At 37.3% G+C, this 17,573-nt stretch overlaps 1 protein-coding gene across 1 annotated transcript in view; it reads left to right on the top strand.

The window, feature by feature from the left end:
• The first annotated feature begins 5,177 nt into the window (after nucleotides 1-5,177).
• The window catches only part of LOC135195626 (protein singed-like), a 400,445-nt gene continuing 388,049 nt past the window's right edge, over nucleotides 5,178-17,573 (top strand). Inside the window, exon 1 of the mRNA XM_064221971.1 lies at nucleotides 5,178-5,316. The gene's annotated coding sequence lies outside the window, so the exon portion shown is untranslated. The remainder of the gene's footprint in view (nucleotides 5,317-17,573) is intronic.

Raw genomic sequence — 17,573 nt, 5'->3', positions numbered from 1 at the left:
GTACTACGAGAGCAGCATTCCACCTGGGGTCAACCAGGATCAATAGAGGGGTCAACTATAAGACTAATTTATAGCTTGGGGCGAAGTAAAGAGAGCGCAAAACCTATAGCAAAAGACTAAAGTTAACAAGCAGATCTAGAAATTTGTACTCTACGATCTTACGATGTCTTAAGCGACCTAAACACACAAAATGCTCACAACTAAGATAAGGCGAAATGACTTTCTTTGTCAAACGGTAATAGGATTGAAGAGAGTACAGAAAAGTCTGTTAAAACGTCGGCTAGGCGAATTTATGGTCTCCCCAATCCGATTACGTTCTCAATCTCAAGTCTATAGCTCATGCATGCGGAGAGCGAAGTTAGAACGAATATAGTAAACGATGCCGGGAAGTGAATGAATTAGAAATGTGAAGGAAGAAATGAAAGCCGAAAGCATGAACCAAAATAGCTACAGCCTGTAGGGTAGTAGTTTTCGATTCGCCGCTATCATGGGCCACTGATACCCATTCCAAGGGTTCTAAATGTAATAAAATTCTCTTGAATGAAGTTAAGATAATTTAGAGTTAATCTTCTGTGCAACATCCAGATGATGAGAGCTCCCATTTTCCCAGATTTCCGCAACTTTCCCCCTTTTTTTAAATGGCGGGAATTTAATTTCAATGACAAAAATGTTCCTACTTTCTCTTCTCCTCCCCCTTTCTTTTCCCTTTCAAGTCAAGATTAAATAAAGGAAAAGCTTATTAAGGGAAAGTAACACAATTTATATTTCTCTTTAAATCAAAAGAGGACATTTAATTAATCAGCCATTATTCTTTTGTTCGTTAAAAGGTGACATGAACATATTGTAGTTCATAGCAAACGTGAAAAGAAAAATTTACTAATTTATTTTTTAAGGAAAATTTTTATGCGAATATAAAATTTACGTGAATTATCACTACCATTGTCACTAATGAAGAAAACGAAATGATACCTGTTATGAAATATGACGAGTCATCGTCTTGGAGATCGGGAATATTAGTGCAAAATAAAACAGGTACAAAAAAACGTATGGAAATAACATGAAAGGAATGCTTCATGGTTTGATGAAAAAGGGCTGTAACTAGAATAATTCAAAACAGAAAATACACCGTCTTTCCTATCACGTGGGTTAACTTCATTTTGCTATATGAATAATTCAGTGAACGCCGTGATCAATAATTCAAACGCACTTGCGATAAGACTTTAGCATCGGAGTTGAGACTCCACTTCAAAACTTCTACTCAGATCATTTTGCTCTTCATATTTTTCTTCAAAAACATTTTGCACTTGAATCACTTTATTTATATATAGTTTTCCTGTTTTCACAACTAGTCTCTATCGTTTATGCAATCAAAAAACAAATATCTTTATATATATATATATATATATATATATATATATAGTATATATATATATAGGTATATGTTATACAGGCAGATCAAAGAAGCTAGTCAGTCATTTCTCATTACACACACACACACACACACACACACACACCACACACACACACACATATATATATATATATATATATATATATATATATATATATATATATATATATATATATGTGTGTGTGTGTGTGTGTGTGTGTGTGTGTGTGTGTGTGTGTATTTACAGATTTATACACAGCACAATTTATCATACCTAAAAATGTACAAGAAACAAGGCACAGTCAAATATCGTTCAGACAACGTGACATGTAACTATCCAACAGTACAGTAATTGTTCATAGATCAAATGAACGGGAAGTAGTTCACATAAGTTATGAGGTGGCCAGTGTAGTGGGAGGTTGATCAATATCCATTATGGCTATCAATAGGACTTGTTTTACAGCAATGCGACTCTCTTTGCTTATTCACATATTGAGTACATTTTAACATACGAACAATAAATGACAGTGCAGTAAATATCCTGTTACTGTTTGTAAGCAGGTTTCATAACTTTCTTTCTGTAACAAAACGATTGCTCTGGCTTGAATTGTGTATCGGAGCCTGAAGTACTATTGTTTGGACTGGATTATAGAATTTAGGCAAAAGGCCAAGCGCTGGGACCTACGAGGTCATTCAGAGCTGAAAAGGAAGGTCTGAAAGGCGTAACAGGAGGAAAACCTCAAAGGAGTTGCACTGTGAAACATTTTTTAGGGAAGGTGGAAAGTCAGATGGAAGAAAGAGAATATGAACGGAGGTACAGAAAAAGGAATGAAAGAGGTTGCAGCTAGGGGCCGAAGTGACACTGTAAAGAACCTGAAGTAATGCCTACAGTGCACCGCGTGAGGTGCACTGACAACACTAACTCCCTGCGGGGGAAGTACTATTGTAATAGGCTATATATGGAGAATCTTATCAACGATTTCAACTGATGACATGAAATGAACGTAATGAGCAAAGAATGGTAGGAGAATACGCTTTCCTTATTTTGTATGTATAATTTGAATCGCCTTTGTACCAACTAGTCTTTTCCTCAAGATTATCACGATTTTGAAAGGAAGTTATGAGTATCTTTGGTAAGACGCTTTTAAAAGCGTTCTTTTGTACCAGCATTACATCAGGTCTGATTTCTTCCCTGTTAACCCAACAAGTTAACTGTGCGTCTAGTTGCTAACTGATTGCAGTGGTTCGCAACCAGTAGAGACTCGGAAAAGTGACTTCATCTAAAGGCCACCCACTCTAACCGGGAGAAAAGGCGTTTGGTTTTACGCAAATACACAGAAGACACGCATAACACACACACACACACACACACACACACACACACACATATATATATATATATATATATATATATATATATATATATATGTGTTTGTGTGTGTGTGTGTGTGTGTGTGTGTGTATGCATATTTACATGTATTATATATATTTCTGTGAAACACATTCCAATGTATTTATTTCCACACACACACACACACACACACACACACACATATATATATATATATATATATATATATATATATATATATAATATATGGTGTGTGTGTGTACATATAAAGCTGTTTAATATCTAAAACAAAAACAGTCCAAAGCTAATATTTTTCTTGTCAACGGAATGTTGCATGAATCATCATCCAAGGCTCAGTGATTCATGGACTTTAGCGTAACCTTCTTCTGCAGAGTTTAAGGCTGGGGACCTGGGAATTCAAAACAGCTGTTTTGAATACTGATAAGAGTATGCGATCCGCTTGAGAAAAACAAGTAATAGAAAAAACTTTGGTATTCATTACCTGACATGGGCCGGAGGTATGCATAGAGCAATGCTTCAACCAACGGAAAACGATAGTACAAGAATAAACACAGCCTGGTATCATTATATATATATAATATATTATATATATATATATATATATATATATATGTGTGTGTGTGTGTGTGTGTGTGTGTGTGTGTGTGTGTGTAAGTACTATGTGTATGTATGTTTATACACGCACCCACACACATATAATATATATATATATATATTATGTATATATATATATATATATATATATATATATATATATATCGCTGCTGAGGACAGTATCACCTCTGACTCATCAGGTAAAAAGGATGAACGTGGCAGTAACTGCTGTTTTGTTTTTTTGTGAAGTTATATCCTATACGGATGGGACGTTTTACTATTTTTTTATAGTAATATACGTACATAGGCCTACACATGCGCACAGTAAAATATTCATTACACTTTGGCCCTCCGGTCAGTCGAGTCATGCCAATTTAGGTCAGTACGTGGAGTAGTTGGATGGGTGACCAATTATCACACAACTGCAACATGGCCATGAGTTCAGCAACCCCGTCTCTCGAATATAAACATGCCAGAGTTTACCATTAAAGTAGATTAAAAGAAAGATCCCATCTCTCCATTTTATACAAGGCTCGTTCTTCTGAAAAGACACCAGAAATAAAACACGCTAGAATTTGTTTATGTTGAACGTTGGATAGGCAATTTTATCGTTATCCCGTTAAACTCTCTACGATAAATTCCATTGGACAGTTAAGTGAAAGGTAAAGGTTACGAGAAATACACCCACTCATGCGCACACAGATATACACGCATATACATGTGTATATGACGTCACGTGGGTTAGCTCAGAGCCTGGTTAGCTGCCTACCTCATCCCAAGAATTCATACTTTTTCACCTCTCAAGTGACTCATCTGTTCTTTCGTTCTATTGTAATATCATTTGTTTATAATTAACTGTTTGTGTTCCACCATCCAAATTAAGGTTTTTGTTTCATCTTTTGCTCTCATAACTTTATTTCTACTCACTTTTGCTCTTGGCTTTCGTCTCTGGCAAACATTTTCAAACTCTCGTCAGTTCCAGAGCCACTCTCACTATCCCCAATAATCACCTGCAAATATTAACTAATCTCAACTCCATTCACGATCCATTGTAATCACAAACACCATTTCATATCTGTTTGATCATACCTTGGGAATAACTTACATCCACGGGAAACTTTAAGCGGAAAGTGCATCTGCCGAGCCAGGAATTTGAACCTGGGCCTTTGATTTCGGAAAAAGTTATTGCCGGTCTCCTGCCCGGGCAGATGCATTTGTCAACAATAATCCCCTATCGGTGTAAGTTATTTTAAGTTACAATGAATGCGATTATTAGTTGATAATTGTGGTTTAATGTTATATATATATATATATATATATATATATATATATATATATATATATATATATATATATATGCGTGTTATTTCATACATGTACTTATAATAGTAATTTATTGCACATTTTAAAACCTGTCACTCATACGAGTGTTGTAGTAACGCTGTTACTATTTGGTTACTGTGTTGTTGTTGTTTGAGATCAAGCTGGCCTTATGCCAGCACGGGCTCTTCCTCATAAAGCAGCCCGTAGGAGGTTACTATGTTTAGTAAGCAAGCATCATACGCACAAGGACAAAAGATCTTGCGAGTTGGTTCTATGACCCTGTCCTTACTTTGTTAATGCTCTTTGATGACTCTAGAAAAACCTTCAGTGTTGAAGCCTAAAAATAATACTCGTTACGTTGTTCCCAGTCAGTGTTAACATCCATAATTATATTCCTTCCTGAAGACTGATATCCCACATGAATGTCCGTGGGACATGTGATGTCCTGCGCGGGGTGTCCTTGCTCTTGTTATGGTGGCGCAGCTTGGCATCTCCTGTCCGTGGACTTGGATCGCTCGATACGACTCAGTTCACGCCAAGTGTTTGTGTTGCGTAGGTTGTCATTCGCGATTTCAGCTTGTCTTTCTGTATCTTCCTGGACGAAGTTTGGTGCACATTGTCCATCAGTCAAGTGAAGGTAAGAATCTGTAAATTGCAGGCGCTGTCATGTAGTATTTCGTTTTCTTTCGGGCAAAGAAGACTGGGCGTGTTGTCCTCACAGACATAAGCGTGGTAACTTTGACAGGCTTTGAAGTGTTTGCAAGAGCCGGTCTTTGTTGTTTTGGAAACGTCCGAAGGTTATTAGCTCTTGATAGTGGGTCTAGTGCAAAGTAATATATGTATCGTTTTCCGTTACGTCAATATCATCTTGTAATTACGTCGGCTGCTCTTCCATTATGGAATACAAAGCGTTTGAAATGATTTGTTATTGTTTCGCAGCCGTCGAAAAGGGAAACACGAACTGGCAACTCGTGCCTGGAAAGGGGCGGTTGGTTAGCAGCTGGGAATTTCTCGGGATCGGTAAGGGACGTAATGTACTTTTTGGTATTAATTTCGCCAAGATTAGCTAGGTTGAAATAAGACTACACCAGTGCTTGATGAAAGTAGTAACTCGAGGTTCTAAAAATGATGTATATAGGGTAAGACTATCCTGTCATGCGATATAGTATGCAGTTTCATTTTGCCCTAAGCCACAAGCTGTTTAATTTCCCGTGAGGAGCATCCTTTGGCAGCGTCCTTTGAATATTATAGGTCTCATGTAAATCTGTTAGAAATGCCAGAACGACTTTTCTACTATTGTTTTTGTTGATTACTTTCTTGAAACGATTTATTGCTTATTTCATCGTTCTTCCAACCACGCCCTCCGGAATTGCCAATATATTAAGATCTTATAGGCCTAATCTTTGTTATGAATGCCGTAGGCATCTAGGGTAATAATTATAATGGAAGCAAATCAAGTACTAAAGAACCATTGGTAACGACTTTCATATGTATTTACGTTTTATTACTAACAACAATTAAAACCAAACACTAAATTTTTCGTTATAGTTTATAACAATTACATCAACAAAAAGTTAACAATGCATACTACATGTGCACGCACTAAGTGAATGAGAGAGAAATTACAATTGATTACCAGTGTTATATGTGTAACTAGTAAAAGGTTATTGCAGTATACTAAGGGCTGCGTCCACGCCATAGCAAAACGTGTCATAAATACAAGTCAGTAACTTATCGCACAGACGTCACAAACAGGGAGAATAGAAATAGTGAATGATTTAATGGTAGTTTTACCAGAGCTTCATGCGATTATCCAGTATGCCAGGCATTCGTTCTGCACTTATGACCGTTGACTAATTTTCAACCTGTTTTAGGTATATAAGGGATAAGTTGTCCCGCTATATTAATGACATGCTATGTGTATGCTCCCAGCTTCTGCCAGTGCGGAACCAGAGGAATTTATTTCTGGTGATTAGAAATTAATTTCTCTATATAATGTGGTTCGGATCTCACAAAGCTGTAGGTCCAGTTGCTAGTAACCAATTAGTTCCTAGCCACGTAAAGAAAAAAAAAAATTAATCCTTCGGGCCAGCCATAGGGGTGCTGTTAATCAGCTCAGTGGTCGAACTGATTATTTGTCAGGTGATCTAAGTATCTAATATATATATATATATATTATATATATATATATATATATATAGTATCATATATTATGTACAAATACATATATGGATGCTTGTATAAATCTGGAAATACATTTACAATATTTTTCTACGCTATATAACACCTCAAAAGCCAATCCACGTTTAGTTTGTGAGTGATAACGCTTTATATAATTTTTTGTGAGGGATTGTTGATTAAATGTAACTGTTATGTTCATTTTATCATTATTTTATTTACAGTGCCTTCGTTGTTATATATTCTTACTTAATTCATGGTGCTGTTCACGTGTTTATCCTATCAATGTGACGAGATGTACTTTATTCCCACGAAAACCTTGAAGTGAGACAAGTTGTTTATTATTATTATTATTATTATTATTATTATTATTATTATTATTATTATTATTATTATTATTATTATTAATTTAAAAATTGTTAGGTATCGTAAAGTGTTTGTAAGCAGGTTGGAAGCAGGAACTTCAAACATTACCTGGCCTTGGAGATTTAAATCCTTTTGGGATTATTTAGGTCTAAGAGGAGAGAGAGAGAGTGAGAGGGACATAAAAATACGTTAGGAATCATCGCGCGCACACACACACACACACACACACGTCACACACACGTAGAGAGAGAGAGAGAGAGAGAGAGAGAGAGAGAGAGAGAGAGAGAGAGAGAGAGAGAGGCGTATCAGGTTTCTCTGTCATGCCTGGATGATGAGTTTGACAGGTCGGTGTGTCTCTAGCTGATCTCCACTGAGACAATGGCGGTTTAAGGAGGCCTTTTCAACACGACCCACCCCTCTCTCTCTCCGCTCGTTTTTCCTTAGGCTTTGTCGTTTATTTGCGTTTATGGTTTTTGCTCTCCCTTTTTCTTTAGTGTTCTATTTTTAATTTTAACCCCAGGGTAAATCCTATATTGATATGATGGAAATGTTATTGTTTTCTAACGTTAGGTTATTATAACTTTTCCTTTTCTTTCTTGATCAATTAATGGTCCCACCAATGGGTCGATGGGCTGCAACCAGGGTGAAAAGAGCATGGGGCTTGCAATCTCACCCAAAATATTTTGCTAGAAACAAGTTTGCTAGTACCACCTGAGTCAGCTCTTCTAAGGGGTAAAGAAATTATATATATATATTATATATATATATATATATATATATATATATGTGTGTGTGTGTGTGTGTGTGTGTGTGTGTGTGTGTGTGTGTGTGTGTAAATGTGGATGTACTCATGTGTTTATAATCTGAATATTTTCATGTTTTCATCACGATTTTGTCGAAAGTAATATAATCATGTGTTGACCTGTTTATTATTAAGAGTGACGAGATCCCGTCTTAGAGGAGGCGATAAACGAGAGTTTTAGGGTCATTAAAAAAAGACACTGCACATACTAGTTTTGTTAATGATAATGTTATATAGACATGTGAGATCGGTGAGAATGATTTTTATTCAATGTTGTTCGAAGTTCGTACCACCTGTTGGTTGTAAAAACGTTCGCAGAATTAAGAAAAAAATGTTTTTGGATGTTGAAATCTGGCATCAGGCTCTAATTCCTCGTCTCAACTTAAATAAGGAGCGTGCGGGTGATGAAGTGCCTAGAATTATGGGCTGCGTTTGCCCAATTGCCTTGCTGTACACTGCGTACAGAGTTAACCGGAGAACCTGCCTGTTTACCCTGTTTCGTTTTGAACCTCTTTATGATCCTTTCCCGCTTGCACCAGACTGCTAAGGTTTATTGATAGTTTTATCTGATCCTCGAATTGTCTACCTGATGTATTAACTTTACGTTTAACCCTTCTTTTGTCCTCTGGCTTTAGATTTTGTTTATCCAACTTTCATTGTGTTAGGAAGACATAATTCGTATTTAGTGTTTATCCTCGTTGCTTAACTTGTTACGGAGTTTTGGGTATCCACTGTAAGTTTATAACACTGTATAGATTTAAAACTGCTGTGTTAATGATTTAGCCATGTCAGTTCATGATAATCCTGGATTACTCTGCCATAAAAAAAACAAACCAGATCCTTAGTACTACAGAAGTTCGAGAATGAGTTTAGGTTTAGGCGTGATTGGGATTCTTGATTCAGGAAGTTTGGAGTAATTAATTGCTTGCAGGAATTGTGTATGGATTAACCATGATCTGTATCTGGTTCTGTTATCCAAATGAAACCTTGAACTTTAGCTAGCTATTTTGTACCTTAGCTACTTTCTCAGCGGGTTTGTCGGCCTTGAGTTTGGCGCAGTTCTCTGCAACAAGCGCCTCTTGATCCGCGCTCCTGATATCGCGCTAACCTTGTTCTCCTCAAGGTCACTGTTCTCAGATTGGAAGGAGGAGTTATGATCGTCTAGTCAATTGAAACTTTATTGGGTCCACTTTGCATCCTTGTGACTATTTTATAGGGGCTTTGTGTTTTTTAAAGTCTTTGACGTTGGTGTTTGTTGTTCAACTGGCTAACTTGTGCACAAGGGTTATGATGATTTTAAGTATCGAGTTAATTACCTTTAGGCTATTGGCATTACTCAGGAAAGTGAATATATTGAACCAGTAGGCTCTCTCTCTCTCTCTCTCTCTCTCTCTCTCTCTCTCTCTCTCTCTCTCTCTCTCTCTCTCTATATATATATATTATATATATATATATATATATATATTGTAAAGCTGCCCTGTTGTATTTATCTTTTGCGGGTAGGTTTTATCTTTTTTGTTTATAGGACCCGGGATTTTTATTATTATATCCCGTTTAAGCTTAAACTGAAGCTTTGAATACCTGAACCAGAGAAATAATGAGCTAGCATTCTAAGTTTTTAACTCTTATTGGGCTTCAAAAGAATGTCCATGTGTAGAAAAAAAAAGATTAATTAATCTATTCTCCTATAGAATTATGAATGTGGAAAAATAGACATGGCTTAACGAGCATCGAAAGGTTTGCATGAACATGTAGTGCTACCTTGCATTGTGGATTTGGGGGCAATCATCGAATAGAATGATTCTCTCTCTCTCTCTCTCTCTCTCTCTCTCTCTCTCTCTCTCTCTCTCTGGGTGGGAGGAGGTTTGTATTTAAGGGTCGCTTACTTTGATTGCTTCGACTTAATATTGCATTCATCTAGACCGAATATTGACAGATATTTTGCCGTGACACAAGCCATATTCATATTACATAACATAAGAAGACTTGCGTGTTTGTGATCTTGAATTCTTCCAGGTCAGGCCAAAAGGACATTTCGCTTATCTGTCATTAGCTATCATTTTCTGTTATCAGTTAGCTTCGTCGTGCAAGAATAATTGAAATTGATTTTAGGTGTTTCACTGTCCAACTATTCCCTAAGGAAACTATTTTATTGGAATTCCCTCCCCCCCCCAAAAAAAAAAAGAATTGGGAAGACCTTTCTTACATTTGAGGGCGGGGAGTTGTAATACCGAAATTAAATTTGATTACAATTTAATAAGTGCCACCGTTGGGAGTCAGAGTGGGTTACAATAAGGCACGAAAAGCTATCAGAATCGTTCGATGGTCATTCGTAATACGAATCTTTGGCACTTTTCATAAGATCGTATGTCCCATTGTGTTCTCTTTCAGTCTGCTTCTGCATTATTTATGTTTCGATCGTATTAATTTTTTGATTGCCCATACTTTAGTTATGTGCGTCTCTTCAAAACACCGGCTGCAGGTGTTTGAAGAAGCTAAATGAAAAAGAAATTCAACTGTGATAATTTACAGTGCACAAAATACAACCATGATTTCGCATTCCATCCCATTTCTGGTTCAATGGCCAATCTCCAAATGCATTGCTGTATTCATATACAGTATATAGCTTCTCAAGTTGATGGAATTGAGACTGGTAAATTTGTCTGTCCAAATGAATCTCTGTCACTATATATATATACGTATATATATATATATTGTATATATATATATATATGTGTGTGTGTGTGTGTGTGTGTGTGTGTGTGTGTGTGTGTGAGTAGAGCTGATCAGGTGAATCTGAGAAGATAGAGGAATAGTTGGAATTTTCTATATTTTAGTGCCTCGAAGGAGAGGTACCCAACGAAGCTCTCAGTCTCTGCTACTCCACAAACAGTCTTTCGATTGGGCTGTCCTCAACATAATTGAGTCGTTAGTAGCCTTTGATCCTGTGATGACCATTTGTATGTCCACAACTATAAGTCGTCCCTTTGTTTTTCTTCCTTTATGAATAATTGATTTGCATATCCTCACGCATCCCCTACCTGTCAAGTTTCTTTTTCTTCGGTGAATGTTCATATTTTACTTGGTGTGCCTAGGGTAAAACACCTGTACAGATTTCCACATCTTTAAATACATGTATACATGTATAGTAGTGTCATCAACAGAGAACTTAGAGAATTTTTTTCAAGCATATTTAAGCCTCACTACTCACGTTATAAACTTTTAATGATAATAATAATAATAATAATAATAATAATAATAATAATAATAATAATAATAATAATAATAATAATAATAATAATAATAATAATAATAGTAATAATAATAATACTTATGAAACACTAAGGGGCACTGGCCTTGCTTAGCAAGTTCCTTCGTAAAAAAAATACAAGGAAGTGCACACAGAGAGGCTGTTGAAAATTACCACCTCACATTCCAAGTGTTGGTCCCATTACCCTCCATACCAGCCATCATTCTGGTTTTCATTGTACTCCCATAACCCTAACTTTTAAGTACTGGGCAGAGTTGAATTGGAAAACCATCTATATCTTTGTCACTATGGAATAGAGTAGAATATAGACTATCGTCCTAAGACCCAGCGCTGGCACCTATGAGGTCATTCAGCGCTGAAATAGAAAGTGAGAGTAAAAAGGCCTGAAATGTGTAATAGGAGGAAAATCTCGCAGTCGCAGTTTGAATCCCTGTTAGGAGAGGGTGGAAAGTGAGATGGAAGAAAAAGACTATGAACCGAGTTAGAGTAGAAGCAATGAAAAGGGTTGCAGCTAGGCGCCGAAGGCACGCTGCAAAGAACCTTGAGTAATGCGTGCAGTGTACCGCATGAGGTGCACTGACGGTGCCACCCCTTAACGAATTTTGTAACTATAGACAAGGAAGAAGGTGAAGATCGTTTTAAATTTCCTTTATAGATTACGACAACTATCATCTTGGGGAAAGTGGTTTTCGGTCAGTCCTAGTGCTGGGTTGGGAATTAGAAATAAAATAAAATTAAAAAAAAAGTTTTTGTTATCAGGATTTACTATGTAGACTTTAGACTTTGGCCGTAGCTTCAGTTTCAGCTCAGATATATCGTGCTGGCGACTAACAACAAGTTAAACGAGGGAATGATCTTAGGACTTTGAAAGGTTCTGGAGGCGAATCCTGACACGTGAGATCAAAACAAGTGTATTGAATTCCGTTATAAACACCAAGGGTTGTCTGTATGTGAAAGCTTTACCGGGAACCTGATTGTTCATTTCATATTCACCTGTGTTTATGTTTTAGGAAGGTATATTATGTGCATTTCTGTAAGTTCTTCAGCTTTTATTATTTGTTAACTGCTGTTTTCGAGATATGACATAGAGGCTTTGAACATAATTCTCTTTCTCTCTCTCTCTCTCTCTTGTACCTCGTTGGACGAGTGGTTTTCGCACTCGGCTACCAATCCGGTGGTCTGAAGTTCGATTTTCGGCTCTGCCAACGCGGAATCAGAGGAATTTATTTTTGGTGATAGAAATTCATTTCTCGATATAATGTGGTTCGGATCCCACAATAAGGTGTAGGTCCCGTTGCTAGGTGACCAATTGGTTCCTAGCCACGTCAAAATATCTAATCCTTCGGGCCATCCCTAGGAGAGCTGTTAAACAGCTCAGTGGTCTTGTAAAACTAAGATATACTTCTCTCTCTCTCTCTCTCTCTCTCTCTCTCTCTCTCTCTCTCTCTCTCTCCCTCTCTCCAGAGATCTATTTTTGAGTTTTGGTTGTTGATCTGGCCAATGTTTTATTTCTGTTTAATTTTTTTTTTTCAACGATTCATTTAGTAAAGAGTAAGGGATTTCTCTCAGGGCTGCTTTATTATATATATATATATATATATATATATATATATATATATATATATATATATATATATATACACGTTATATATATATATATATATATATATATATATATATATAGAGTATATATATAACCTATTGGCGAAGGGTTTTCCAGGAGAGTCGGCCACTTGCCATCGGCTATTACATTTGCCATTGAACGGGGGTCCATTATTCCGTGAAAGCCTTCCCTCGGAATGTCTCTGTCTGTCCTTCTTCCGGTTTCCCATTGTGGAGCTCGAAGTTTGATGCCGGATTCCAAGTCAGTAAATGAGAAAATGCAGTGGGGTAGAAGTTCTCTTCCTTTTTGTACATGTGTGTACGTGTGCAAGCGTGGATACAATCACTAGTAGACGTACATGTGTAGAGGGGGGAAGATGACGCCAGTGTTGTGGTCCAATATCCTACTGCCTATTGGAAGAATACTGGTCTCAGGAAATTTGGACATTCCTCGCAGGGTTCAGAATTCTCGAAAGGGAGGATGTGATTCAAAGGAGGAATATGTGCACGATTGTTCCAGAGTTTATGTCATAATGTGCTCCTTGAAAATGGTGTGACAGGATGTGAACCCCTATGGGTGACGCACTGCGAATACCATTTGAACAAGATGTACGAGAACATAATCACAGCAGGACCTGAATTACAGAAAACGGCTCTTTTTTTCCGCCATGGGGGAAGAGGGAAGAGACTAGTCTGTAGTCATAAAGATAATTTGTTTTACCAGTAGATTTCTAGAGGATGGTTATCGTTCAGTATTTTTTAGATACTTAAAAATACGTGGTTTTATGACAATACTCGGTTCTAGATGGAAAAAACCCAAGGACCAGAACAACCTACTTTAAAGGAAAGCAATGGATTCAATGAAAAGTATTAAGTATATTTTAGTTTAACCAGATCACTGAGTTGATTAACAGCTCTCCTAGGGCTGGCCCGAAGGGTTAGATATTCTTACGTGGTTAGGAGCCAATTAGTTACTTAGTAACGGGACCTACAGCTTATTGTTGGATCCGAACCACATAATATCGAGAAATTAATTTCTAATCGCCAGAAATAAATTCGTCTGGTTCCACGCTGGGGCCCGAACTCTTCCTACCAAGTCAGTAGGCGAGCACGCAACCCACTCATCCAACGAGGAACCGATTGATTGATTGAACTTCTAAACTTTGTATCCCAATAACTAAGTGCTTTGACGACGGTAGTACACTATTTGCCAAAAGGATTTATATTTGCGGAGAAATAGATTTTGCCTCGTAACACCTAATGTAGCTTTTAGGTTACGTAGTTTTTAGTTCAGTTGGCATTTGCCGCCCTTGGTCGAAATGAAACATTTAATGAAGGAAGTGAATCCACTGTAAAAAAAATGTAATATCGTTTTTGTAAAGATAATGAGTTAGAAAATAAATTCTATAGGATTCTAATCAGTCGGGAAGGAAATGTGTTCAGTGTAGTGGGGAATTAAGGCATTCTTGTTGGATGGAAATATTTAATTGGGAGTATTTTTGAATGGGGCCCAGTGACATTTTCTGTAATCCTTTTTTGAATGTGTACGTGCACATCTATATTATAAGAAATTAAAGTTCATCTAATAAGGTCGGCTCCAGATAGAAAACAAGAGAATGCCTGTTACATTCATCCTGAAGTTATTGAATCAGGGATTAAAACCATATATATATATATATATATATATATATATATATATATATATATATATATATATATATATTGTTATTCCCAAGTTGTAGAGTTTTTGCATAGCATCCAGCCACTTATTCGCTTAGCATAAAATGCGACGAACTTATTTTTCTCTCCAGGTATATTATAGCCATTGAAGTCACCCGCGAATTGGCATGTTCAGTGGCCCGTACCAGCACAAAGCTGGCTTAATCAATTCCATCCCTCCCGGCATGTTCAAACGGAGAGGTCCCCTTTGGTTATCAGAAACTTTAGTTTCATTATTCTTATTGGTTATAATTCTCTTCCTAATCACGAGATTCTTCTTTTGTGAGAGTTGCTTTTGGATCATCCCTTTCGTTCGCATTTACCCAAAGTAATTTCTTAGGAGATTTTACCACTCATAGTACACAATATTCTCCCCCAAACCCTTCATCTCTTGTGATCGCTGCCGGCAGTAAGTCAACAAATATTGATCGAGCAGTGAATGAAAGGCTCACAAAAGGGCCTCTTTGCTAACGTCCCGGAAAAGCCACTGAAAGGAGATAGGAAGCGAAGGGCCAGAAGAGGAATTTTACTTAAATACTCTGATGATTTTCGGACCTTATTAAGACTCATTGCCACATGCACCACGGGGTAAGGTTTGCTTTTTTTTTTTTTTTATACGAAACAGCGGCTTTTCTCCTTGGGCTGTATCTGGTCTTGGCACCACAAGGTAAGGTTTGCTGTAAGTTTCTGTAACTGATTTTTTTTTTTTTTTAACGAAAAAGCGGCTTTTCTCCTTTATCTGGTCTTGGGGCTGGCTTGAAAACGTAATATCTTATTAGAGAGAGAGAGAGAGAGAGAGAGAGAGAGAGAGAGAGAGAGAATCAGTGGTAACCTGATAACTAGACTGGAATCGACTCCTTTGCTAATTATTGGAAGTGGCTGTAAATGTTTGTTTGTTTTGTGAGATTAGCTCTCTTGCGAAGGAAGTGTTAAAATTTGTTTGTTTATGTGAAAGCGGCCATCATGATGTTCAAAGTGAGTGTCGGGTTTTCGTTCCATGGTTTTTCGACTTCAGAAGGGCAATGCATTCATGTGGATAGAGATGAAAGAGTGAGTAAGAGAATTACAATCTTCACGAGTGCTCTTTCATTCGAAGGAAACAACTCCAGTACTCAAGTATACTTAGCAGACTTCCTTTATGCGTGTTTGTACGCGTTTATATATGTGCATTTCTCCATTCAGTTAAACCACACTCTTACACCATATTATTCTGAGGCTAGAAGCGTCTCTGTATTGGGACCGTTTAAAAATGATCTATCAGTAACCGTTTCGATCAAAGTTTTACCGATTTGAAGTCATGGCGTTCTTGTAGTGTTAGTTTTTTTTTCTGTTTTGCATTTTTGCATGTATAGTATTAAACTCTAGTTTGGGTTTTTTTATGGATTCCCACACACGGGATTTTTGAACAAAGTTCATTGCTAAACCTACTTTCCGACTACTATGCAAGTCACAAATATGATCATTCAGAGAGAGAGAGAGAGAGAGAGAGTAGACAAATACTTGAAGTTTTACAGCTAGTAAATATATTCCTTTCCAAAATCACTTCTTCGTTTTATGTCTTGTGTTTGTGTCACTCCTTTTTACAAATAATATTCTTATCTTGTTATCGCCCCGGCCCCCCCCCCCCCCCCCTACTCATTGTCGCTTCTTGCCTAGTTTATCCCGTCAGTGAATGCAATGCATTCTTGCCTAATTGCCACTTTCTAAAAAAAAAAAGAAAAAAAAAATCCTCAGCGAGAGAGCGCCACAACAAGTAGTATTACACGCATGGGAGCAGAGCTAATATTTAACTGTAAAGAGCCACTGACATCTTTTTCATGAGATAACTCACGATCATCATTATTATTATAAATAAATGCAAACAGAAATACGTCTGCTGTGACACGCAGTTGGGATAACGTGTTTTGCATACATATTTTAGTAAGCGTGAATTTGTAAATACAATATATCGTTACTCTTTCTCAATTGCTGAGTTTATCTCTTGCAAAATCCTCTCTCTCTCTCTCTCTCTCTCTCTCTCTCTCTCTCTCTCTCTCTCTCGCTCTCTCTCTCTCTATCTCTCTCTCTCTCTCTCTCTCTCTATATATATATATATATATATATATATATATATATATATATATATATATATCGAGGTATATTGAAATCCTTTTTCCATCTCGGTCTGGTTTCGGCTATTGCTATTCCATAGAGAAAATTACACAGAATTTCATTACGGGAAAAATACTGCTTTGGTATTCCCCAGCTTCATTTCAGATTCCAAGTGGCTCTTGGGAAAGACCCCCTACCAAAGGAGGATGATAATGTGATATCACAGATAGCAACGAAGGAGCCTTGGTGATTTGGTGCTATTTCAAATACCTTCGCGACAAAAAAAAGTATTCTCTTTCTCTCTCAATTCCTCGTTGGACGCGTGGTCTTCGTGCTCGGCTACCAATCCGGTGGTCCGAAGTTCGATTCTCGGCTCGGCCAATGCGGAATCAGAGGAATTTGTTTCTGGTGATAGAAATTCATTTCACGATGTAATGTGGTTCGGATCCCACAACAAACTGTAGGTCCCGTTGCTAGGTGACCAATTGGTTCCTAGCCGCGTAAAAATATCTAATCCTTCGGGCCAGCCCTAGGAGAGCTGTTAATCAGCTCTGTGGTCTGGTAAAACTAAGATATACTTAACCCTCTCTCTCTCTCTCTCTCTCTCTCTCTCTCTCTCTCTCTCTCTCTCTTATGGTATGGGATGCTTCCTGTAAAATCCGGGTTTATCTAAAGCAGTGAATCGTGTATATTGTTGTTATTTAACGACCCTTGGTAAAATCAGCAAGAAAGGTAAAGAAAGATGAAAACATAAGAGACGTGAGGTTTTAGTGCTGTTGACATAATGTGAACCGTCATGTAATAATTGACAAGGCGTGATCTGACCTCCAGCTTACTCGGGGCGCGTGCTAAAATCTACACAGTC

Source organism: Macrobrachium nipponense, chromosome 16 (assembly GCF_015104395.2).
Source record: "Macrobrachium nipponense isolate FS-2020 chromosome 16, ASM1510439v2, whole genome shotgun sequence".
Lineage (NCBI taxonomy): Eukaryota > Metazoa > Arthropoda > Malacostraca > Decapoda > Palaemonidae > Macrobrachium > Macrobrachium nipponense.
This window is presented reverse-complemented; position numbering and strand designations above follow the sequence as displayed.